The sequence below is a fragment of the Erythrolamprus reginae genome, unplaced genomic scaffold (genome assembly GCF_031021105.1).
Source record: "Erythrolamprus reginae isolate rEryReg1 unplaced genomic scaffold, rEryReg1.hap1 H_2, whole genome shotgun sequence".
Taxonomy (NCBI): Eukaryota; Metazoa; Chordata; class Lepidosauria; order Squamata; family Dipsadidae; genus Erythrolamprus; species Erythrolamprus reginae.
In genome coordinates, this window is record NW_027248473.1 from 608,827 (window position 1) to 635,532 (window position 26,706).

General features: G+C 38.9%; 1 protein-coding gene across 1 annotated transcript in view; it reads left to right on the top strand.

Annotated features, from left to right (window-relative positions):
• Positions 1-26,706, top strand: part of LOC139155460 (thyroid hormone receptor alpha-like) — a 197,240-nt gene that overhangs the window by 57,834 nt on the left and 112,700 nt on the right. Inside the window, exon 2 of the mRNA XM_070730598.1 lies at positions 10,554-10,621. The gene's annotated coding sequence lies outside the window, so the exon portion shown is untranslated. The remainder of the gene's footprint in view (positions 1-10,553; positions 10,622-26,706) is intronic.

Here is a 26,706-nt window from a genome sequence, read left to right on the forward strand (position 1 = left end):
CACAGCCCTCCCATGGCAGCCTTACGAGAGGGTCCCATCAATGGACTTCCGATTATAACAGGGCATCAATAAGTTCATAGCTGCAGTCCAATTCTCTGCTGATGTGACCCTCAATGCCACCAGATTTGTGTCCAAATCCATTGGATCTACTGTAATGGCCTGCTGTCTGCTCTGGCTGAAACATTGGCCAGCAAATGCTCACCACAACTAATTCCCCGCGTGATCAGAAAGATCCTGGCAGAGAGGGCAGAAGTCCTTCTTATAGCTCCCCACTGGCCCAGGAGGCTTTAGTTCACAGACCTGGTAAACCTTTTAGTGGCATAACCCTGGAGGATCCCTCAGAACCAAATCTCCCTCAGCCAGGCAGCCTTGGTCCACCCAGAGCCATAGTGGTTCCAGTTGAGCACTTAGTGCTTGAGCAGAGCATGACCATTTTTCCTCCAGGGTCATTAGGACAATTATCCCATCAGCTGCTTCCAAAGCACAAATCCATCCTGGAGTTCCTCCAGGATGGACTGGATAGGGCGCTATCACCTAATACAAACAGGAGGCAAGTGGCAGCTTTGTCTTTGGTATTAGCGTCTGGGTGGCTGGAATCCCTTGCTTTACATCCTACAGTCCGTAAATTTCTCTAGGGAGCTACCAATCTGTGTCCCCCAGTAGTGCGCAGGCACTCTACCTGGGACCTGTCCAAAGTCTTAAATTCACTCACCGGGGCTCCTTACGAGTCATTGCGGTTTGCCAGCCTGCCCCACCTTACCTGTAAAGTGGCATTCCTTGTGGCCATCATATTGGTCAGCAGGGTGTCTGAGCCAGCTGCTCTTTTGGTAAGGAAAGACTTGTGTGTTTTTCACAAGGATAGGGTGTTTTTGCATTTGGATCCCTCCTTTGTTCCCAAGGTGAACTCTTGGTTCCACAGGGTGCAAGAGCTGATTTTACCTAACTTTTGCCCAGAACCAACCCATCCCTTAGATAAAAGTTGGTATATCTTGGACACAAGGAGGGCCCTCTACATCTACATCAAATTGACTGCTACGTTAGGGAAGACAGTTTATTGCTTTCTAACTGGCCATATTGGACAACAGGGTGTCCTCTTCGACCAAAGGTTGATGGTTGTGATCTACCATTCCAAAGGCATACGAACTGCAGGATCTTTAGTTACCCAAGGGATTATCACTCATTCTATCTGAAGTGTGGCCACACTGCGGTGTGGACTATGCAGGTCTCTCTTGAAGAGGTCTCTCATGCAGCTACTTGGTCCTCCCCGTCTCCATTTATTGGAAATTATAAATTGGACATCTTTGCCTGTGTGGAGGGGGCAGGTAGTTCAAAGAATTCATGAGGACCAGGAGTGATTGGATCAGCCTACCCATAAGTTCAAGCCAGCTTTGGCATGTCCCATTTCTGGATGCTATATCCAACACTATGGAGAAAAGGTGTTGGTCTTACTTTATATGCTCCTTCTTGTGGGGGAGGATATAGCATCCAGCCCCACCCTGATAACAGTCTGGTCAGTGATTAATTGGAGGACAACTTTGCTTTATAGACTATTGGCACACCACGTTAGCATTTAGATAGAAATTAACCAGAGCCAACAAGGATTTGTAACAAACAAGTCATGCCAGACTAATCTAATTACTTTCTATGATAGAATTACCAAATGGGTTGATCAGGAAATTGCAATAGATGTGGTATATCTTGACTTCAGTAAAGCATTTGACAAAGTATCTCATTCCATCCTTATTGAAAAAAATGGTCAAGTATGGGATTGACAAAAGAACAGTTAAATGGATTCAAAACTGGCTTAGTGATTGTACTCAAAGAGTGGTAAGAAATGGTTGCACATCCAATTTGAAGAATGTTTCAAGTGGAGTACCACATTGTCCTAGGCCCAATGCTATTTAACAAATTTATAAATGATCTAGATGAAGGAATTGAAGGAAAACTTATCAAATTTGCTGATGACACAAACCTGGGCGATGTTGCTAATAATACTAAATAATATAGAGATAGGATTCAAAAAGATTTAGACAAGCTTGAACAATGGGCTGAAACTAACAGAATGGCATTTAACAGAGAGAAATGAAAGATCCTACATCTGGGCAAAAATAATGAAAACAGCACATATAGAATGGGAGGAATATGTCTGAGCAGCAGCACAGGTGAGAAGGACCTGGGTGTATTGATAGATCACAGATTAAACATGAGCCAACAGTGTGAAGCAGCTGCAAAAAAGGCAAACACAATCCTGGGATGTATCAAGAGGAGCATAGAATCTCGCTCACATGAAGTAATTATTCCTCTCTATAGTACTTTGGTACGACCACACTTGGAATACTGTGTTCAATTCTGGGCGCCCCAATTTAAAAAGAACATTGATAAACTAGAGCAAGTTCAAAGGAGAGTTACAAGGATCGTGAGTGGTCTGGAAACCATGTCCACGGTTAAAGGATCTAGGGATGTTTAGTCTATTATTATTATTATTATTATTATTATTATTATTATTATTATTATTTATTTATTGGATTTGTATGCCGCCCCTCTCCGTGAACTCGGGGCGGCTAACAACAGTGGTAAAAACAACATGTGACAATCCAATACTAAAAGCAGCTAAAAACCCTTGTTATAAAACTAATCATAAATACAAACATACCATGCACAAATTGTAGAAGCCTAGGGAGAAAGAATATCTCAGTTCCCCCATGCCTGACGGTCTGCAAAGGAGGAGACTGAAAGGAGACGATAGCTGGCTACAAATATCTGAAGGGCTGTCACAGAGCAGAGGGATCAGCATTGTTCTCATTAGCACATGGAAGGACTAGAAACAATGGAATGAAACGGCAAGATTTAGATTACGGTAGATATCAGAAAAAACTTTCTAATGGTAAGGGTGATAAACCAGTGGAACAGTTTGCCACAGGAGGTGGTGAGCTCACCTTCACTGGAGATCTTCAAACAGAGACTGGACAGTCATCTTTCTGGGATGGTTTAGTGAATCCTTCATTGAGCAAGGGGTTGGACCCGATGACCCTGGAGGTCCCTTCCAACTCTATGATTCTATGATTCGTCTTTGTTAAAAGCTGGAAGTGATAGCAATGGAGGTATGTCCTCAACAGCTCTGACAGATTCAGTCCAATCAGCTTAGATGACGAGGTCAATCCATTCAGTGTTTCTTCATAAAAGTGAATGAAAGGTCATGAAGATTTAGTCCTCAACCTCTTATTTCTCTCCTAATCAGAAGACCACACAAAAAAGAGGGACTAACTTAGATGTGCTAGAATAATATTTCTAGATTTTCTAACCAAGCAGTTCCCCAAATTCCCTAGTATTATGACTAATGCTCATTCTGGATGGCATTTAGGTTCTCATCATATGTGGAGGGCTGCGCAGCTGTTTGCTTAGAATCCTTAGGGTCAAAGAGCAAGTTTAGCTTTCATCCATCGTGCCCTTTGGACCATTTCTTTCATTTCCTCTTAATAGAAAATAGTTAACATTCAATTTTATGATGTCACAATATTGTCAATCTCATTACAAAGCTTTAGTTTTAAAATATAGCATGCAATATTTTAAAGTAAAGTATAATAAAATAAACTCTTTTGAGAAAAAATAAAAATATTGATCCAGGCTTTTATGTTTGATGTGTCTCCTTTAATTGATAGGGAAAATAAATATAATATGCCTGTTTGATCCTCTGAATTGAAATGTTCAAGGTTTTGGAAGTTATGAATTTTGGGCTTTATAAGATAGATAAGATCTATTTATACTTCACAGAAAGCACAAATAATTGTTAATGGAAATGTAACAAAATCCTGTGAATTTCTCAAAGGGACAAGACAAGGATGCCCACTATTTCCTGTTTCGTTTATTTAAGTTTTTGAAATACTAACTAGAGATATACAACAAGATGAGAGGAATTGGGAGTAAAAATTATGACATCAAAACCCTTGTATATTAAGGTCTTTTCCTGATGACTTTGGTACTGGAAAATCCTTTAAAAGGAATTTAATTAATTGACAGATTAAAATAATTTGACACTTTAGTAGGTTTCAGGATTAATGAACAGAAAATAAAGACGTTAATAAAAATGTGAAATTAAAAGATGAATAAAATGGTTTTAAAATTTAAAACGTAAAATATCTGGGTATGACTATAATAGACATAAATTGTATACTATTTAAAAGTAACTGTTAAAAAGTAGAAAATAAAATAAAAACTGTACTAATGTTGGAAAAAAATTATAGCTATCATTGCTGGGAAGAATTTCTCTGATAAAAATGAGTATCTTACCAGAGTTTTACCAGTGTTTGTTTCATAAAATGCCTGTTTTGGCATCTGATTCACTTTTTAAAGAATGGCATATATAATGTTACCAGATGCAAGTACAAGAGGAAAATTGGGTCTACTTGACTTAAAATTATATTTTGCAGCCTGTTGTATGGTTTGAATGAAAGAGTAGTTGTTGCTGAGAAACATAATGCTTTGAGAGGTAAAAAAATATGACATGAGATTTAGGTGAAATGGATGTTTGTGATTCAATAAGGGCAAGATTAATGTGGATTTTACACATCATTATGTTAAATGTTCCTTATTGAGAGTATGTAACAGATACAAACCAGATTTTGTCTGAAAACATATTTGTCATTCTCAGCACAAGTAGCATTTTATAGACAAGAAATAATAGACAAACCCAAATGGCTAACCTATCACAAGAAACTAAAATTTTGTGAAGAGGAATATAATATAAAATCGATAAATTAACTGGCAGAGATATACAGTTGTCAATGGTTCTCTTATTCATAGCTATTAGAAAGGTTTAAAGTAGACAAAATAATTTATGGTTGTAAGATTTGAGTTTGAAATAGAATTGTGCAAAAATAATGAACTGATAATTTCTGAAATAAAATAACTTATTGAAATTTGAAACAGAAGGACAACAAATAAAACATATGATAAAGAAGGTATGGTAAAATTTTGAAATAATTAAAATTTATATTATGTAATTATCTTAAATAGAGTTTTTATAAAATTATGTGCCATTGTATATTTCCCAGGGCAAATGCATAAAGGCACTTATCTCCGGGACCACCTTCTGCTGCACGAATCCCAGCGACCGGTTAGGTCCCACAGAGTTGGCCTTCTCCGGGTCCCATCGGCTAAACAATGTCGTTTGGCGGGACCCAGGAGAAGAGCCTTCTCTGTGGCGGCCCCAACCCTCTGGAACCAGCTCCCCCCAGATATCAGAGTTGCCCCCACCCTCCTTGCCTTTCGCAAGCTCGTTAAAACTCACCTCTGTCGTCAGGCATGGGGGAATTGAAATTTTCCCTTCCCCCTAGGCTTATAGAATTTATACATGGTATGCTTGCATGTATGATTGGTTCTTTAAATTGGTTTTTTAAAGATTATTTTTAATATTAGATTTGTTTACATTGTCTTTTTTATTGTTGTTAGCCACCCCGAGTCTTCGGAGAGGAGCGGCATCTAATAAATACAAATACAAATACACTTAACATTTATGCTGGAAATGTGAACAACAAGAAGGGACATTTTATCACCTTTGGTAGACGTGTAAAAAATCAAAAAAACTCTGAATTCAAATACTTATATTGATTCAGAAGATTTTAAAAGATTAATTTACAATTAATAAATAAGATTGAACAAATAATTTGAAAAAATCGTAGAATTTTGGTATTGTATATGATAAATGAAGCAAAATTATTATAGGAACAAAGATGGAAATACAGGGTCAGTTTTATCCACAATAGAAGAACGGTTACTAAAGATGATAGAGCTTGCTGCGATGACTAAATTGGCTTCTTTGATGAGAGAAAAGATAATTTCTACATTTATTGCTGCCTGGAAATCTCTTATAGATTTCCTGAAACAGAAAAACGCAAACTTATGTTTTAAAATTACAAAGATAAGACAATCTACGATTTAGAATAAATAAAGTTATTTTTTATTTATAGAGTAAATTTATGTATATATTTTATACATCTTGAACTGAAGTATATATGCTTATCTCTAAGAGACATAGAGTTAAAGTAGTAGAGCATGAAAAATACCAATATAGAAAACTGCAAATTGTTTATTATATAGAGTTATATATGAAACACAATAAGGAAAGGAAAGAGAGAGCAAGGTATCTCTCTAATCTTTTTTTTAAAATGTATGTACTTGTGTCCTTTTTTTGTATTATGTATCTGAATTTATACTGTTTAATAAAAATATTTAAATATATATATAATTATTTATTTTTAAATATTTTTTAATTAAACAGTATAAAGTCAGATTTTCAAATCGTAAAATAAACCTCTTATTGGATCTCAAAGAATAAATAAAGTTATTTTTTATTCATAGAGTAAATTTATAATTGTACTTATAACTATTGTAAAGAAGGTCTTATAAAGAAGGAAGCTACAGTACTTCTTTGTAGCGCTTCGCATTCAAGAAGTTTCTTCAGCCACCTCTTTGTATCTTTTTTCTATTTTCCTTTTTCTTTCTTGAACATTTAACTTTTAAAAGTTAACTTTTAACTTTTTCTTACTTCATGTTTGCATTGTTTTTCTCTTTATTTTTTTAAAAGAAATTTTAATTATAAACATATACTGTAGTGAATTTCTATGTAAAACCCCAAAACCTTGTCAAGGCTCTTTCCAACATATCCTCCTTATTGTAGCAATGAGAAGGGAGGCATAGAAATCGAATGAATGAATGTGCATTTGTTACTTAGAGAATAATGCTAATACAGTACAGTTAGAACAGTTCATTTAATGACTGTTTGAACTTACAATGGCACTGACCATTGCACCATAGCCATGATCAGGTGATCAAATTTCAAATTTCAAATTTATTTTATTTATTTATTTATTTTGTCCAATACATAATACACATTGAAGAGAAAGATATGTAATAATATAAGTAAAGAAAAGAATAGAAGAAAATATATAAAAGTATAGATGAACATATTTGAAAGGAAGAAAAGATAAATGAGATAAGGAGAGACAATTGGACAGGGGACAGAAGGCACACTGGTGCACTTATGCACGCCCCTTACTGACCTCTAGGGAACCTGGAGAGGTCAATCGTGGATAGTCTAAGGGGAAAATGTTTGGGGTTAGGGGTTGACACTACTGAGTCAGATAATGAGTTCCACGCTTCGACAACTCGGTTGTTGAAGTCATATTTTTTAGTTAAGTTTGGAGCGGTTAATATTAAGTTTGAATCTGTTGCGTGCTCTTGTGTTGTTGCGGTTGAAGCTGAAATATTGACAGGTAGAACATTGCAGCATATGATCTTGTGGGCAATACTTAGATCGTATTTTAGGCAATGTAGTTGCTTGGCAACTGACACATATTTACAATGGTTGCAGTGTTCCAAGGTCATGTAATTATATTTTATAACCTCCTAACAAGTAAAGTCAATGTGGAAGCCAGAATTGCTTAACAACTGTGTTACTAATTTAATAAACACAGTGATTCACTTAACAACTTTGCCCCAGAAAGGTCATAAAATAGGGCAAAACATATACTTTACTGATTTTCCACTTAGCAACAGAAATTTTGGGTGCAATTTTGGTCATAAGTCAAGGACTACCTGTACTATCTATGTATTTTAAGAATTATACAAAAAAACTTTTGTTGCTACTTAAATGTATTTGTTTAACAAAATTTCCAGATCACATAATTTTAAGACCTCAATAATCATAAAAACAAAAGTTTACAACATATACTTTATCCCATCAATAAATATTTCATCAAGAGTAATAAATACTCTACAGAAAAGATGGTGCCAATATAAAATGAACTTCAGAGGCTTGATTTAAAAAATGCTCTTGAGAATTTCCTCAGGAATGATGGGGATGGGGGGATGACTTTTAAAACAGTTCGACCTTAGTAATAACTTAGATTTTTTTCATTAAAATAATTTTAGGGCATATCACTGGAGTGACTGGGTTTCTATCATGATAAATTACAAAACGGTTAGTTGTAGGGAAGATTTATCCCCTGATTTCTGAATGTCCCATTAAACACTAACTTTGGGTTCAGCAATGTTACCAAGCATTTAGCAGAATCTTCAGAATCTATAATCTTAAAGGCATCCTATATTTTTTAAAAATTAAACTGTGCTTCTTACAACCCAAAGAAAGCTAGATTGAAATTGTGAAGATTGGATTTTAAAAGTTTACTTATGATCCCCTTTGCTTTATCCCTCCACATTTATCATATCCCTGCCAATAAATCTCAGTTGCAACTCCAAGCCCTTCCCTTGTACAGTTTTTTAAAATCGCTAAGATTTATTATAGCCACATGGATTCTTTCAGTTGTTGGCTCCAAGTCTCTTTTGCAGCATACGCTGATACCCACACATCCAAATTTTGGCCTTTATGCCTGAACCTGGTTTTTATGCCACACTATCGTATCAAACAAGGACTTCCCTGCTGCACCTAATGCTCTCCTTCAGCCTCCCCTTCGCCTCCAGGTGCATCTTGGCTTCCTTTCAGCTGTGGACTTTGGCCATGGTTTGTTTTGCAGCTGCAAATATCCTGAGTCAGCGGGAAAAATCCATGTTGGGGTGCAGGGATAGTGGGAATTGGGAGCCCAGCCAGGCAGTTGCATGTTAAGAGGGTTATTTAAATGACTGGAAAAGGAACTAGTTTATCTCCTGCAGAGAATAATTTTTTTTTGTTTCTTTAGGGCCTTAAATTTGAATTTGGATGCTCACCAAGACTGAGCTTTTGAACCTAATTTCAGCCTGGAATGTACAGAGAAGCGATAGGGATGTAGTTTTGTTTTGTATAAAAAAGACAGGCTCTGAACATGTACAGAGCACTTTTCCTTTCCAAAAAAACAAAGAAGTAATAACAAACAGCACACAACTGGATGAACACAGGCATCCTTGATACATAAAATAATATTTAGGCAAATTGAAAGATTGGAAACATTTTTTTCATCCACAGATTGCTGAAAAGGAGATGAGGTCATGAATAAGTTGAAGTCCATATGGCCTTTATTTTACCTTTAATATCCCACCCCGCCTACCCCACACAAAAGCATTTCATTCATTAAAAAATAGAATTAAAATGAAAGGGGCTGGGAAGTTTCGGACGGGTGACCAGGATGTGTTGCAGGATTACAAGTTGCCATCAGCCACAAATTGATAATCTTGATAGGAAAGTTTGATTCATTACGTCGCGCTAAACCACAAAGTTGGTTGCATCCTGGGTGAAATCATGATGGTTTCAAACTCTAACTAATGGCTTGGTGTGTTTTGTAAATCAACCTGTTCCAACTATTATTAAAGAAACCATTATGAAATAAAACTTGGTTTAGCTCAATGTGTGAACTGTATCAGAGTCTAATGTTTTAAGATATAGAGAATTGATTTACAGGCTGAGCCAACTGCATTTATTTTCATACCATTGTCTATGCTAAAGGGACAGTGAGCCATTCCTATAATCATTCGCAGTTCCTTATGAGAATTTGAGGAAAAGACTGGCTTGATGACTGCAAGATTAAATTACAATCAAATGCAAGCTATGTTGTGGAGGTGGTGGAAAAAGTAAACTTATTTACTTATTTTGGATTCTTGGAGACTGTTGTATGTATTGAATTGGTTTTGGATAAATTTCAATGGCTGGTATGTGGAACACTTCCAACTAATATAAATGGACATTGGCTAGCCATAGTTTGCAGTTCAGAGTGTAGTGTTAAGTCAGCCATTGCCTTAGCAAGTTGAGTAAATCAGATCATCATATTAAGCCCTAATTTATTTTTATATGGTTATAGCATGTTATATAAATAAATTACTTTCTTTCTTGAATTTATATATCCACTCATCTCAACCTTATGACCTCTAAAAAACTAGCTCTCAATCAAAATCTCATACATGTCTTATTCCATTAACATCCTAACCCTGATGCCTAAGCTTAACCCAGATCTTTATAGAAAGCTAACAGGGTCAGGGCCATCCAGATTTCAAGGGGGATGCTGTTCCAAAGAGCAAGCACCACAATAGAGAAGGTCTCATTTCCTGCATCTTGGCATTGTTTCACAGAAGGGATGTGGAGCATTCCCACCTTGTGAGATCTGGTAGAATAGACAAATTCCCATTCTGTGCCCATTATAATAATTGGTGATAAATTTTAACCTGTGTCCTGTAAAATAGTCTGAAACTTGACCATTTTCTTTAGGGATCTTTGGAACTGCAAATTGTTACCCCTTCAATATCCTTCTTCCAAAAGGAAAAGATTAAAATTGCCTAAATTCATTGAATCCAGCAATTACTTCCGGAGTTCCAGAATATTATTATGTTTACATGTTGAATTTAAGATTATGAGAACTGTGCTAATGTGTATAGTCAGAGAATTATGACAAACTGCAATGTTGACCTTTAAAAATTAACCAGATCCGCATCTTGAGGGGCACTGTGGTTTCTGATGTTCTAAATAAATGCAGAGTCTGGTAAAATGAGACTGATTGATATCAGTAAAATGAGGTGAAACGACACTGATTGATATCTTTGTAATAATCGGATGGTGATATTTTATTTTTCAGAAACCTTGGATGAAATAAGATAATTTGGAAATTTTTGTTTGACATCCAGGATAACTTCAGGATTGCAGGTGAGTAAGCTCAGATACAGTATTAATGTACGGTAACTCATTCTGTGGCTTGTTCGGCTTTAATTCAGCATGTTTGTGCTTTGTAAACCAAGTTTTTGTGATTTGCAAACCAAAAATCTGTTACTGTAGATGTTCTGTGTTCTAAATAATGTGTTATGTCTGCATGGTGTCTATGTCTTACTCTAGTTTGCCTTATTGGATTGACATTAGTCTTGCAAGTATCAATATGACCCCCCTTCCTCTTTTACCTCAATGAGAACTAAGGGTTGAGGACCGTCCAAGGCATTTTTATAAATTATTTTCTATCTTGGCTTAGATCTTGTTTATCTCATCATTGACTTGCTAACATATTTTTCCTCTGCCCTTCAAGGCCACCAGTGTTCCATGTAACTAGAACACCTTCCATAATTATCCATCAGCATGAATATTTTCTGAAAGGTTTGAAGCTAAACCTCACATTGGATGCTCCACAACCATTCTAGCTCTGCTACAAAATCATCACCAAAATAATGTACTAAATGCTGGCCTGAAACCCAACTCAAATCAGTCTAGATTAGAGATATCACACTCAATTTCATTGAGGGCCAGATCAGCATTAGGGTCACCCTCAAAGGGCAAGGTGGGAATGGCTGGATGATCACGTAACTGGGACCAGACAACTCAACCTTGCCTACGTGGGGCACCTGTGATGGGCCAGGCAAGATCTTGCACTATTGATCTCGCACTACAGTAGTTTAGGCCTCTGTTCTCTGCGAACTGAGGCTTGTATTAAATCATGCCCAAGAGCATTTGCAAGATGACGAGATTTTGGGGCAGTGAAATCTCCCATCAGCTTGAAAACACCTTTCACATTGTTCCAGTCTCAGCACAAAGAGCATATAAAGATTTCAAGCAAGACGATTTCACTGCCCCCAAAGTTGTGTCGACTTGCAAATGCTTTTCCTGCCAAGATTGGAACAGTACAATTTGCAAGCCAGTGGAAGGCTTGAAGCAAGGGATTTTGCTGTCCAAAGTATTGCAAACGCTTTTTATGCCATCCCAATCTTCCTCTGCACTAGGGAAAGAATGTAGGCAGGGGGAGAGATTAGCAGCACAGCTACCAACTGTGGTTTTCCCATGCCAGGGAGGGTGGTCCCAGTGAAAGGGGACTGTGAGGCCAGACTGGGAAGCGGGGCATAGAGGTGCTGGTGCAGGCATGGTGCTGATCTACAACTACTTGGCTATCTGGGCCAGAACATGGTCAGCTTTAGATTACTCCACGCAGCTGCCCTGGAGTCAACAAGAGACCACCTTGCTGCCTCGGCATCAATCCCTGAGTATGCACACAGGCAGCGAGCACTGGCATCCTGGGTGAAAGGCAAGTGCTGAGAGTCAGCCTGTGGGGCAAGATTGGCCCCCCGTACACTAGCCCTATGTGTGCATGCAGCCATGCCCAAGAGGCAGGGCGGGGCACCGGGGTGGTCTCTCAAGTCAGATATAAGGCTGACCATGTTCTGGCCCAAATGGCTGCCACCAGGTTGTGGAATAAATCAGTGCCCTGTCCATGCCAGAGCCTCCATGCCCTGCTCATTGGCCTTGATCCAGCAAGATATTCATTTGTTTGTTTTTTAATTTATTAATTCGATTTCTATGCCACCCTTCTCCTGAGACCCAGGGCAGCTTACAACATGTAAACCCACTTCAGCCCCACTCCCTGGGCATGCGCACAAGAGGTGGTGAGCACTGGCATCCTGGGTGAAAGGGAAGAGCTCAGAATGCAGTCAGTCTGTGGGACAAGATGGTCGCCAGGAACACGAGGCCCCATGTGTGGTCACCTCCTTCTCTGTGTGTGCCTAGGGGGCAGACTGGGGGTGGGGGTGGTCCTTCACTGATTTCAGGACAATCTCATGGATCTAAGACTGACCATATTTTGGCCCAGATGGCTGCCACTATGTTGTAGATCAGCGCCCGGTTGGCTTGGGCTTAGGCTGTGGACCAATTCTTTGCTCTTTCCAGGGGAAGATCTAACCACATTGCAGGCCAGATCTGATCCACAGGCCTTGAATTGGACACCCCTGATCTAGATAATCTGTTTCCTCCAGAGTTCTTGTCAGTTGCAGACCAATCCTCCCTTTCTCAACAACCCTCTCTGAATAGAGAAGATTGGAGACTGGTTAATACCTGTCAAAAACTGTTTAGTCCATGAATGGACGCTTGAAGGGGGAGTGCAGCACAGGCAGAAAACATTATTGTCACTTTCAGAGAGCCTAACAGCATAGTTTGTTCTTAACTGTAGATGACTTCCCTGATCTTTTCCAGGAGTGGGTTCTGCTTTTCTTCACTGCCAGTTTGCTCCTAGATGCGCCATACGGGCATGCTTCCCATGCAGGCACAGTGTTAAAAAACAAGATGGCGCCACCTACGGCGCCCCCAAGAGAGTTGGTTCAGAGAGGTGGCAGACCTGGTTGCAGCTGGTTCTAGCAACCCAGGCCGCCAAGTTACTACCAGTTCCATAGAACCGGTCCGAACTGGGAGGAACCCATCTGTGGCCTTTCACAATCTTAAAAGGACCCAGATCAAGTAAATAGGTGGCAGATTTGTCAGCATGGAGAACACTGTCTACTTTCTCAGCAGTCTTTCACTCAAATTCATTCCAAAATAATTGTATCAATCGCTCTCTTTATATAATATCACTAAATTATTCTTGGCTGCCTTCAGGTATGATTTAATATATTGTTGTTTATAATAAATTATTTGTCATAATAATAATAATAATAATAACAACAACAACAACTAATTAGATTTGTATGCCGCCCCTTTCCGAAGTTTATTTTTTATTCAGTTGGGGGGATTCTGGGATCCACGCAATATTTTTTCACATGCTACATAACATAAACAATTATATTTTTAAAATTTAAAACATAAACCATTGAATTATTATCAAAAAATAATGGAATCTATGGCATATTTTCAAAATTAGGTTCAAAAGGTGGACAAGTTTTACTTGACTCCAGGAAAAATATTTTCCCAATAATTCCGAACAAAGAAAATAAATTTGAAGAAAGCCCTCGATCATAAGGGATTGTGAGAATGAAAGGATTTGCCCCATTTCAAATGATTTTGTGTTTATGTATGTGTGTGGTTTTGCATATAGTAACTAGTACATAGCAATAATCACAAACCTTTTAGGCTTGCCATGCCAAACATTTGGAAAATTCCTAATTTGACTCTGCTGGTATGTCATGCTTCCCCTCCCCCCAAAAAAACCAGACAAAAGAGAAAAAAATTCTCTATCTCCTATCATTCCATCTAGACCACCCTGAACAATACCGCTCAGCAGTGCCAAGGCTGGGCCTGAAGTGGAGGATTAGACCATCATTGCTGCCACTAAGAAAATCTTCTTCATACCATTCTCCAAGGTGCAGGAGCTTTGGGGAATGTCACAATTGTTCCCCATATCAGAGCAGTATTTTTTGCATTCCACTTAGCCCCAGGAGAAGTTCTCTTTCTGTTGACATGCCCTTATGGGCTACCTGAAGCTGCTTTGGGTCATACCAGGCCTATTTTCTTGAAGCAACTTTGGAGAATGCTCTTCCTTAAAAAAAATATTACACACAAATAATAATAATAATTATTAATAATAATTTATTAGATTTGTATGCCGCCCCTCTCCGAAGACTCGGGGCGGCTCACAACAAGCGATAAAACAATATTGTACAGGCACAAATCTAATATTAAGAAAAAGCTAAAAATAACAGAACCAACAACAAATATTGGGGGGGAAAGACGTCACATATAACAAACACGTGGGGAATTTATAGCCCCCTATCAACCAAAGGCTATTACCACATATAATTATAATAAACACCATTTCCTAAAGTATTTATGTTAGTCTCTAGTTAATCACCCTGTTTCAAATACTGTACTTCTATTTTCAGTTATACATCATAAATTATAAAGCCTTTACTTAATTGTACATTCAAAAACAAAAACATACAACAAGCAAGTGAGGTATTGATGTCTCCTTATCAACCAAAAGCTATTGTCGGATGTACTCAAACTGTTAACATGGAGAATGCTCTTCCATTGTCTTTGCAGCCTCCAAAAACTGTGTGAAATCATGCCTAGTTCTTGTGTGAATTTCAGAGGTTGCAGAGGCCATGCAAGAGTATTTTCCAAAGTTACTTCAAAAAACAAGGCCTTGTATGATCTGAAGCTGCCTCTAGAAATCACACAAGTAGTATGCTTTTGAGAATTATTGTCAGTTGTGAATATTGGTGTGACATCCAAAATGTCATGGTGTGTCATCTTTGACATGTGTGTCATAGGTTTACTGTAACAGATTATTCAATATATATTCTTGAGTTGTCCATCCTAAGTTGTACCAAATATGAAGAATATAACGGTCAGCAATAGTGAATATCCTACTAAAGTACAGGAAAAGGAGTTAATTAAGTGAATTGTTGGAATAACAATTTAAAAAACTTATTCTATTAAATTAAGGATTAGTGGTCATCTACTTCACGCATTTCCAGTAAGTGAAATGTGCTCATTTGTGAAGAAATTGGAGGCAAGTATATTAAAACGCAACAAAAATGTTTTGACATGATGTATTTTTTCTTATTTTACAGTTATATAATGTATCTTTAATTTCATTTTTATAAATACAAGCACCATAACTTTTAAATTGAGATTTAGATATACATTTAAAACTAATTTTAGATTTAGATTTAAACAATATACATGAGGAAATAGAAGGGAAACTCATCAAATTTGCCAACAATACCAAGCTGGCAGGAATAGCCAACATCCCAGAAGACAAAAAAATCTTGACAGACTTAAAGGTCCAGAAAAATTAGCTAATTATGGGCCATTTTCAAATATTCCATTTTGGATGGGTTATTGAGGAAATTATAGCCATGTATCTCCAAATGTACCTGGATGAAATTGATTTTCGGGATCTATTTCAATCAAGATTTCATCTAGGTTTTTGTATTGAGGCTGACCAGATCACATTTATCAGAAACAGGAGGGAAATATATCCTGCTTGTTGCCTTGAAATGCTAGATCAAGGATGTCAAACTCAATTTCATTTCAGGGTTGCGTTTGACCTCGGGTGCATAGGGGAACAGGGTGGGTGTGGCTAGCTCAATGTCACTCGTGTCATGGGCACCTGTGGTGGCCTGAGCATTCTGTCAGGGAAAACATGCTTTCAAAGGTCCATTTTCAGCTGCAACAGTCTACTGCAACCTTCTACCAGCGAAAATGGAGCTTGCAAGGGCTGCACGCGACCCTCCCGAGCTCCATTTTCTCTGGCAGAGATACTGTGGGCCAGTCCTTCGCTGTTTCCGCAGTAACTTCTAGGGCCAGATCTAAGCACTCTGCAGGCCAAACTGGTACCCGGGCTTTGATTTTGACAATTCTGCCCTAAATGGTTTTCAGTACTGCTCACCATCATATCCCTAACCTCTAGGTCAGTGTTTTTCAACCAGTGTGCCGCGAGACATGGTCAGGTGTGCCGCGAAGAAGGAAGCTCAGGTTCCGGTCTCGCAACTTTTTGCTGTGAGAGTGAGAAAGAGAGAGAGAAAAGAGAGAGAAAGAGTGAGAGAGAGAAAGAAAGCAAGAGAGAAAGAAAAGAGGGAAAGAGAGAGAAAGCAAGTGTGTGAGAGAAAGAAGGCAAGAGGAGAGAGAAAGAAAGCAAGAGAGAGAGAAAAGAGAGGAAGGGAGAGAGAGAGAGAGAAATGAGCAAAAAGGGGAGGAAAAAAGAGAAATGAGAAAATGATTGAGACAGAGAATGAGAGGAGAGAGAGAGAAACAAAAGAGAGAGAGAAGTGACTCTTGATTTAAAGCATATGATAAAAAGCATCCAAAGAATAAGAGAGAAAAAAACCCAGCCATCACCTGTTTTTGGAAATGGTTCAAGAGTGTGTATATACACACACACACAAGGGTGGGGAGGAGACAGGGATGGAAAAAGAGAGGAGGGTGTGTTAGGGTGTCATTTTGTGTCATTTTGGTTAGTGGTGTGCCCCAGGATTTTGTAAATGTAAAAAATGTGCCGCGGCTCAAAAAAGGTTGAAAATCACTGCTCTAGGTCACTGACCTATAGTATGGTTACCTATTCTGATAACACTAATATGAAATCTGTGGGACAATCTATTTGGAGCAGGATGCCACTAAATATAAAAAGAGTGTTTTACAACTTGGAAAATCTGCTTGAACCCCAGTTATAATTTAATCTGTAGATTGTAATTATAGAAAATTATGACCATTGTGCCAGTTGATCAGATTCAGAAATCCTAACTCAAGGTGTCAACAGGTTTTTAAGCCTTATATACATAGTGATTGACTATCTCTTTGACCACCTTGGTGATGGCTCTATTTCCTTGGAATACTATATCCCACCTCCAGGTATATTACATTTTTTTAAGAACTATGAAAATATGGCTCTTTAGAAAGGCTTTGGGGGTAAGCAAGAAAGTGTCATTTCTGAATTGCAGTTTCTTGAATTAATTGATGGATAATTGTAGTAATTAATTTTTATTTCTACTTATTCCTGGTAATATCATAAGCTGTTCAGAGTTTAGAGAAATGGAGCAGCATGTCAGTTCAAATAAACCTGTTCAGGTATTCAAAGAAAGCAGGCAAAGCCTTTTTGAAAAGTAGTTATGGTTAGAAGGTCAACTACTGAATATGTAAGAAAGGATCTTCCATTGTCTTAATTTTGTTATGTTTTGTATTCTCCGTTATAATTGTCTGTGAGCCACCGTGAATGTTGAACTAAAAGCACAATACAAATTCTAAAATGAATTAATTGCTGAAGACTGCAATTATGCAGGTATGGGACCTGAATTAAATAGTCTATCATCTGCAAGGTACTATGAAAATAATTAACATGGTACATGGTTGAAATATAGAACTCTGAGGAGCATGGTAGGGAATTATATATTTTGCCCATATAAAATTTTAATAACTTGGATAGTGATGACAGTGAGTTTTAAAATGTGGAATATTAAATCTCAGAAGCATCTTGAACCATCATATCTACAAAATATGGGCCATTATGTTTGTAAACACAATCATATGTCAGATATTTGAAGCATTTTCTGGATTGCATTATATATTTGTTTCTGAATAAAATCTGATAATTTAGCACAGGTGAAAGTTGTTCTTTAGAAAATTCATTACCAAACTACATAGCTCTTATGTCTCTTAGTCTTTGTGATATTTTTCTAATATATTCTAGACCAGTGTTTCCCAACCTTGGCTACTTGAAGATATCTGGACTTCAACTCCCAGAATTCCCCAGCCAGCATTCGCTGGAATTCTGGGAGTTGAAGTCCAAATATCTTCAAGTGGCCAAGGTTGGGAAACACTGGTCTAGACTACAGTATTTGTTTTTATAGGGGTACTAATACAAAAGAAAATTTAATTATATTTTTATGTCCTACATTGCAGTCTGAGCTTTACAAAATAGTTCTGATAATTTCTTCTTCCTTATTCTCCAACAACAACTATGCTGTTGAGGAGTGAAGCGAAATTAACTTTCTTTTACTTTTTGTTAGGACTTTTTCTTGGCTGGTAAAATAGAAATTAAATGTTCTGCTACTCCAATTCCATTCTTTATTTGCATATTTTGAAAGGGAAGGAAGAGGGATTTCAGCCATTTGGGAAGGAAGGGCATGCTGGGAAGGGCATGCATTTGAAATTCTGTTACGTTGGGGAGATAGAAAATTGGTGTGGCTGTTCTGTCGTATTGTCCACATGGTGTGCGGCTCATAAATCTAAATTCTCTTGTAAAGGACCCCATGCTTTTTAAAACTTCATTAGTATAAACTATTATGCTTCAGCTTGCAACCACAATCAAGAGGAGAATTTCTGTTGTTAGGCAAGGCAGTTGTTAAGTTAGTTTTTCCCAATTTTACAACTTGTTTTGGCATGGTTGCTAAGCACATCACAGCAGTTGTTAAAGGAATCAAGCAATTGTTAAGCAAATCCTCTTTTTTCCATTATCTTTCTTACTAGAAGATACCTGGGGAGTCACAAAAGGTGAGCATGTGATCTTTATGTATTTATTAATTGGACTTGTATGCCGCCTCTCTCCATGGACTTTGCAGCCTTTATACATGCCAGATGCCGAATGCCCTAACATCGTTCATATTGTTAAGAAGCTATGAAAGTTGTATGTGCATGGACTATTTATAAGTGCCATTGTAACTTTGAACCGTCACAAAATGAATGGTTGTAAGTTGAGGACTACCTATACCAGTGATTTTCAACCTTTTTTGAGCCGCGGCACATTTTTTACTTTTTAAAATCCTGGGGCACACTCTCCTCTCTTTTTCCATCCCTGTCTCCTCCCCACCCTTGTCGGTGTGTTTGTATACACACTTTTGAACCATTTCCAAAAACAGGTGAGGGCTGGGGTTTTTCTCTCTCTTATTCTTTGGGTGCTCTTTATCATATGCTTTAAATCAAGAGTCACTTCTCTCTCTCTTTTGTTTCTCTCTTTCCTCTCATTCTCTGTCTCAATCATTTTCTCGTTTCTCTTTTTTCCACCCCTTTTTGCTCTTTTCTCTCTCCCTTCCTCTCCTTTTCTCTCTCTCTCTCTCTTGCTTTCTCTCTGACACACTCTCTTTCTCTCTTTTCTTTCTCTCTCTTGCTTTCTCTCTCACTCTCTCTCTCTCTTTCTCTCTTGCTTTCTTTCTTTTTCTTTCTCTTTCTCTCTCTCTCACACACACTCTCTCTCTCTCTGCAAAAAGTTGCGAGACAGGAACCTGAGCTTCCTGCTTCACGGCACACCTGTCCATGTCTCACAGCACACTAGTGTACCACGGCACACTGGTTGAAAAACACTGACCTATACAATCTGAAAAAATTGTGTGAGATTAAATATGTTTATCCAAGGGGCCTATTTGACTTGTGTTCGTATTTCTTCTAGGTCTGGTTCACAGCTTGGATCTGCTGCATTTGAAATAACTAGTTCAAAACCCAGTATAGGTTAAAATTTTGACCCCAACATACTCTTTTCAGACTTTAATTCATATCTTCCCTAAATAACAATATAATGCATAGAACCGTTCGCACATCCCTAAATCAATCTAGTAACAGATGCGTTCTACTGTGCCACAGTGGGAATAAATTAGGGAATTATTTACAACAATTCTAGAGTGAAAGCTTCTCTATTGCAGCGAAAATAATAGTATTTTTGCACCTGACAAGAACAAATGTATTATGATATAAAGTTTTCATGAATTTAATAATAATACATTTATTAGCTTTTATATATTGTGGAATTTTAAACCTCCCATGGCATGGATGAACTGTTTCATCCCTCTAAGGCAGTGATGGTTGACTTTTTTTTCCTCGGATGCCAAAAGAATGTGTGTACACGCTATTGCGCGTGCACGAGTGCCCACACCCATAATTCAGTGCCTGGGGAGGGCGAAAACAGCTTCCCCCAACCCCCGAAGGCCCTCTGGAGGCCGGCGATGGCTTGTTTCCAAACTTCTGATGGCCCCAGTAGAAACATAGAAGACTGACGGCAGAAAAAGACCTCATGGTCCATCTAGTCTGCCCTTATACTATTTTCTGTATTTTATCTTAGGATGGATATATGTTTATCCCAGGCATGTTTAAATTCAGTTACTGTGGATTTATCAACCACGTCTGCTGGAAGTTTGTTCCATGGATCTACTACTCTTTCAGTAAAATAATATTTTCTCATGTTGCTTTTGATCTTTCCCCCAACTAACTTCAGATTGTGTCCCCTTGTTCTTGTGTTCACTTTCCTATTAAAAACACTTCCCTCCTGGACCTTATTTGACCCTTTAACATATTTAAATGTTTCAATCATGTCCCCCCTTTCCCTTCTGTCCTCCAGACTATACAGATTGAGTTCATTAAGTCTTTCCTGATTCGTTTTATGCTTAAGACCTTCCACCATTCTTGTGGCCCGTCTTTGGACCCGTTCAACTTTGTCAATATCTTTTTGTAGACGAGGTCTCCAGAACTGAACACAGTGTTCCAAATGTGGTCTCACCAGCGCTCTATATAACGGGATCACAATCTCCCTCTTCCTGCTTGTTATACCTCTAGCTAAGGTATAACAATAGGCTCGTGTTTCGCCCTCGCCAGGCTCATAAAGCTTCCCTGGAGCTGGGGGAGAGTAAAACCGCCCTTCCCCATCCCCCCGAAGGCTCTCTGGAAGCCAAAAACACCCTCCCAGAGCCTCTGGTTAAGCCAAAAATCAGCTGGCCAGCACACACATGCACGTTGAAGCTGAGCTCGGGCAACAGCTCATGTGCCAGTAGATATGGCTCCGGATGCCCCCTCAAGTGGCACCTTTATTTATTATTTATTTATTTATTATTTAGATTTGTATGCCGCCCCTCTCCGCAGACTCGGGGCGGCTCACAGCAAGATACAGCAATTCATGACAAATCCAAATAAATTTAAAATATTTAAAAAGATTTAAAAAGAACCCCATTTACTAGCAAACACACACACAAACATACCATGCATAAATTGTACATGCCCGGGGGAGGTGTTTCAGTTCCCCCATGCCTGACGGCAAAGGTGGGTTTTAAGGAATTTACGGAAGGCAGGGAGAGTAGGGGCAGTCCTAATCTCTGGGGGGAGTTGGTTCCAGAGAGTCGGGGCCACCACAGAGAAGGCTCTTCCCCTGGGGCCCGCCAAACGACATTGTTTAGTTGATGGGACACGGAGAAGGCCAACTCTGTGGGACCTAATCGGTCGCTGTGATTCGTGCGGCAGAAGGCGGTCTCGGAGATATTCTGGTCCAGGGCTTTATAGGTTCACCATCACTGTTCTAAAGCAGGCCCAGCCTATTCATGCCAGCAGAGAGGCCTGGTATGGATCTTGTCAGTCAAGGAACTCCAGGAAAAGAACCTTCTAACTCTCTGGAACATTTTGTCCCCCAGGGTGAGGTCTGTCCCCATCCCTGTATCCTTCCCAGAGGCCTGAAAACCTGGCTCTGCCAGTTGGCCTGGAATCCCAACAAGGGAGTGTATCCCATTGGAGGTGGCTAATGAACCAATTAGCTGACTCCATCTCCCCCCCTGTACTTTTTCTTTACCCACCCGACCCATCTTTTAATTCATACTATTTTACTTTCATTGTTTATTGTTACATTGACTTGCTAGTGATACACTTTCATCTGTTTTATTGCTGTAAGCTGCCCAGAGTAGCCCTACAGTGAGATAGGCAGCAAATAAGTTTAACACTACCAATTTCTAAGACGGAAATTTAAAAAACTCTGGCATTGCCACTCTTCCAAATGCTCATTTTGAAGCCTGAAAGGTGACATTAAAAACTTGTGATTTGCAGAGAGGGGTCTGGCCTTCAGAGGAGCTTCTTCTCAGATCTTGATGTTCTAGTTCAGTGTTGAGGAATCTTTTCATGCTCAAGTGCCAAAAGGGTGTGTACATGCCATCATGGTTCTGGTTTGATGGACAGATGACACATCTGCCTCTGATCTCACGCTGCCATTTCAATGATGTTGGGCATAAACCTGAAAAAGAATGGAATGGATGGGGTCACCCTTCATGATGAGGAAATGAAGTGCTGCTATTGGAGAGAATTCCCTTCCCTTTCCAAGTTCCAATTTGGAGGAGAATAAAGGGCTGGTTTTTGGCACTTGGCTGCTGAGAAGCACTTTGGCATCTTAGCACACATATGGCCAGCCTCTGTGTCTCTCCCCTAAGTTGAAGGGAGGTTGCTTAAAATTTGTTTTGGCTCTCCCTTCCGAAGGCGTCTATGGTTCAATTGCTCAACCATTTTACAGTCATTGTAAAATAAGGGAAGAAAATTGTGACAAATGTGGGCCAAGGTAAAGCAAAGATGAGCAGAAGATTGTTTTGTGTAACCCTTATGAAAACCTGACTTTGCCAGCATTCAGCTTGATCAGAAGAATATTTTGGGCTGTGACTTTGGCCCCAGCGTGAACACTATGCATGCAATACAGTTTGGTGTGCAGCTTGCCTCAAATCAAATTAACGTATTTGTGCATATCTTTTTCCTAATTTAATTTTTTAAAAAATACTTTTTAGTTTGCAAATCCCAATTTAATAGAAGCTTTTCATTGAGAACAATTGGTGGATTTAGGAATGTTTAGAAATGAAATATGTTTATGTGTGGGTCTGTCTGTGAAGCTCTACTATGTAAAGGGACTTAGATTCTGTACAAGTAATTCCTTCCTCATACAGTTTTCCTTTGTAAGACATATTTAGGATGTTGACCCTGTCCCATATTTATGTGGAAACTGTGGTGGGTTCCTATAACAAATGGTTTGCGACAGATTATGCTGCAATGATTGACATTGTTATATGACTCCATCCCGGTATTTAGACTTAATTTGATTCTCAAATCCAGAACAAGGAGTTCCTGGAACCTGGTTTTATGCTCATCCTTGTTGGATGAAAAAAGTGAGAATATATGTAGTGGAGAAGGAGTTAATTATGTCCCAATCTTGCCAGGGTAGCTAGTGTAATGTTCTCCCCTTTCCTTTCACTTAAAAAAAAAATCTAATACATTACAATTCCCCACTATGTCTTTATTCCACTTGCTGTTTCTGCTGATATAATTAATATCTCCAGGACCGCCTTCTGCTGCACGAATCCCAGCGACCAGTCAGGTCCCACAGAGTTGGCCTTCTCCGGGTCCCGTCAACTAAACAATGTTGTTTAGTTGACGGGAAGAGCCTTCTCTGTGGTGGCCCCGACCCTCTGGAACCAGCTCCCCCCAGAGATTAAGATTGCCCCCACCCTCCTTGCCTTTCGTAAACTCCTTAAAACCCACCTCTGTCGTCAGGCATGGGGGAACTGAGATATCTTCCCCAGGCCTATTTTGTTTATGTATGGTATGTTGTGTGCATGTTTTTTAAATTATGGGTTTTTAACTTTGTAATATTAGATTTGTATTGTACATTGTTTTCTATTGCTGCTGTGAGCCGCCCCAAGTCTGCGGAGAGGGGCGGCATAGAAATTTAATAAATAATAATAAAATAATAAATAATAATATCTAATAAAGAGAATGTGGATGGAAATGACTTTGAAAAGTTGGCACATCCCATATATATCTCTCAACTTTGATTTGGTGCTAGAAGTGCCTCCATTGTCGTCTGTTGAAAATCTGGCATATTTTTATAGCATCACCTGAAGAACTTAGCCTTTCAGCCCAAGTTCTGATGCCAGTTAGATATTAAAAATGTCCCGTCTTCTGCAATCCTTCTAAAAGACAGAAGGATCCTACAGTGAAGTGATGGTGAACCTATGTCATGCGTGCCACAGGTGGCATGTAGAGCCATATCTGAGGGCATGTGAGACATTACCCTATGTCAATTCCAGCACACACGCGTATGCTGGCCAGCTGATTTTTGGGCTTCTTTTCGGACGTTTCGCTCTCTCCAGGCTTTAGGAAACCCTCTTGAACCCTGGAGATGGTGAAAAACAACCTAACCAGAAGTTTGGAAATGAACTTCTGATTGGTCCGTTTGGCCAATTTTCGCCACCCCCAAATTTCAGGAGGTTTCCCTGAACCCCAGATATGCTAAAAAAGAGCCCAAAGGGCCAACTGGAAGTTCATTTCTGAATTTGCCCCATTTTTCGCTGTTCCCAGGCTTCAGCTTCACTGAGGCCTGTGCGCATGTATGTGGAGAGGGTGTGTGTGTGTGTGTGGGGGGGGGGTTATGCACATGCATAAGGGGGCAATGTGGGTGTTGTCTGCATGCACAGGAAAGGGTATGTGGGCATGTGCGTGCTAGTCTATGCACACACACTTATTTATTTTTTTATTTATTCATTTGTCCAATACACAAATACATAGGAAAAAAAATAGACATGTAGTAATATATATAAGGGTAAAGTGAACTTAGAGGAGAGGATATATGAAAGAAAGAATATATATATGATAAGTGAGAGAAAGGAATGACAATTGGACAGGGGACGAAAGGCACACCAGTGCACTTATGTACACCCCTTACTGGCCTCTTAGGAACCTGGAGAGGTCAATCGTGGAGAGTCTAAGGGAGAAATGTTGGGGGTTAGGGGTTGACACAATTGAGTCCGGCAATGAGTTCCACACTTCGATAACTCGATTGTTGAAATCATATTTTTTACAGTCAAGTTTGGAGCGGTTCGTATTAAGTTTGAATCTGTTGTGTGCTCTTGTGTTGTTGCAGTTGAAGCTGAAGTAGTCATTGACCGGTAGGACGTTGATCTTGTGGGCATTACTCAAATCGTGTATTAGGCGCCGCAGTTCTAGGCTTTCTAGGCCCAGGATTGTTAGTCTATTTTCGTAGGATATTCTGTTTCGAGTGGAGGAGTGAAGGGCTCTTCTGGTGAAATATCTTTGGACATTTTCAAGGGTGTTGATGTCTGAGATGTGGTATGGGTTCCAGACAGATGAGCAGTAGTCTAGGATGGGTCTGGCAAAAGTTTTGTAGGCTCTTGTGAGTAGTGTGAGATTGCCTGAGCAGAAGCTGCGTAGGATCAGGTTAACAACTCTAGAAGCTTTTTTTGGCGATATTGTTGCAGTAGGCAATAGCTGTTTTGGCATCTGAGCCATAAAAGGTCCCCCATACTACTGTAGTGTTTCTTCAGTCTAGAAAACAATTAGGAATCTTTTTCTAGCATCTTAGAGATATGCTGAAAAATACAGTTTTCAAAATTCCTAACAAAGATGGCCAAGGGGAATTCTAAGGTCTAGCTAGTCCTGCACATCTGGAAAGAGCCAGTTTGGTAAAAGATGGCCTGTGAGAATTGTTAATTGAACTTCAAGATAGCATAGATTAAGAAAGCTAAAGATGCATATGTAATTTGGTGATGTGGCAGATATAATGCGGAAAAAGAACATTCCTTTTCCTAAAAATTATGAATTTAAAAACATTTTTTTGTTTTTAATGTTTTCTGAAATCTTTGCCTTGCATATGCATGAGAGAGACCTAGTTTAATGTTGAAATCTTTATGCATGTTTCAGTGAAAATATTTTAATCTGAAGTGATGCTGTTCAGATTATATGGGACAGTGCTTTGTACCTAGAAGAGCATGTCTGAGAGTTTTTGGATTGCAATGGGATAGAAATATGGCTAAATAAATATATAAATATATTAGTCTGGAAAAGTTCCCATGCTCTCTTCTCCTGAATACTCTTAGTATACCTGCATGTTCTGAAATAGTATCTCAAACCTATCCTGTTTCCAATTCTGAATAGATTAAATAGCTTGATGTATAATTTGAGAATCTTGTGATTTATGTTTTTCAGTCAATTCTGTTTTCCAATGTTATTTAGAAACTGAAGTTTGCTTACTTTGGTCTCAAACTAATTATGCAACACCACTGAAAAAACTAGCTAGAAATTAATTAATTAATTAATTAATTAATTTTATTTATTAGATTTGTATGCCGCCTCTCTCCGCAGACTCGGGGCGGCTCACAACAGCAATAGAACAATTCCTAACAAATCTAATAATTTAAAAAACATTTTTAAAAACCCATTATTAATCAAACATACATACAAACATACCATACATAAATTGTATAGGCCGGGGGAGATATCTCAATTCCCCCATGCCTGGCAGCAAAAGTGGATTTTAAGGAGTTTATGGAAGGCAAGGAGGGTGGGGGCAGTTCTAATCTCCGAGGGGAGCTGGTTCCAGAGAGTCGGGGCCGTCACAGAGAAGGCTCTTCCCCTGGGACCCGCCAAACGACATTGTTTAGTCGACGGGACCCGGAGAAGGCCAACTTTGTGGGACCTAATCGGTCGCAGGGATTCGTGTGGCAGAAGGCGGTCCCGGAAATATTCTGGTTCGATGCCATGATAATTTCATATCATGCCCATTTAAATATGTGATACATTTGCAATAAACACAGTGGAAAGTCTTGAATCTTTCAGTCACCTTTTTTTCATGGATTATCGAGCTGAATATAGGTAGTCCTCACAGCCGGGGCTTTTTTGTGACCGTTCAAAGTTAAGACATCACTGGAAAAAGTGACAAAACCATTTTTCATACTTACGGCCATTGTAGGATCCCTCTGGTCACGTGATTTACATTCGGATGGTTGATAAATGGCTCACCTTTATGAGGG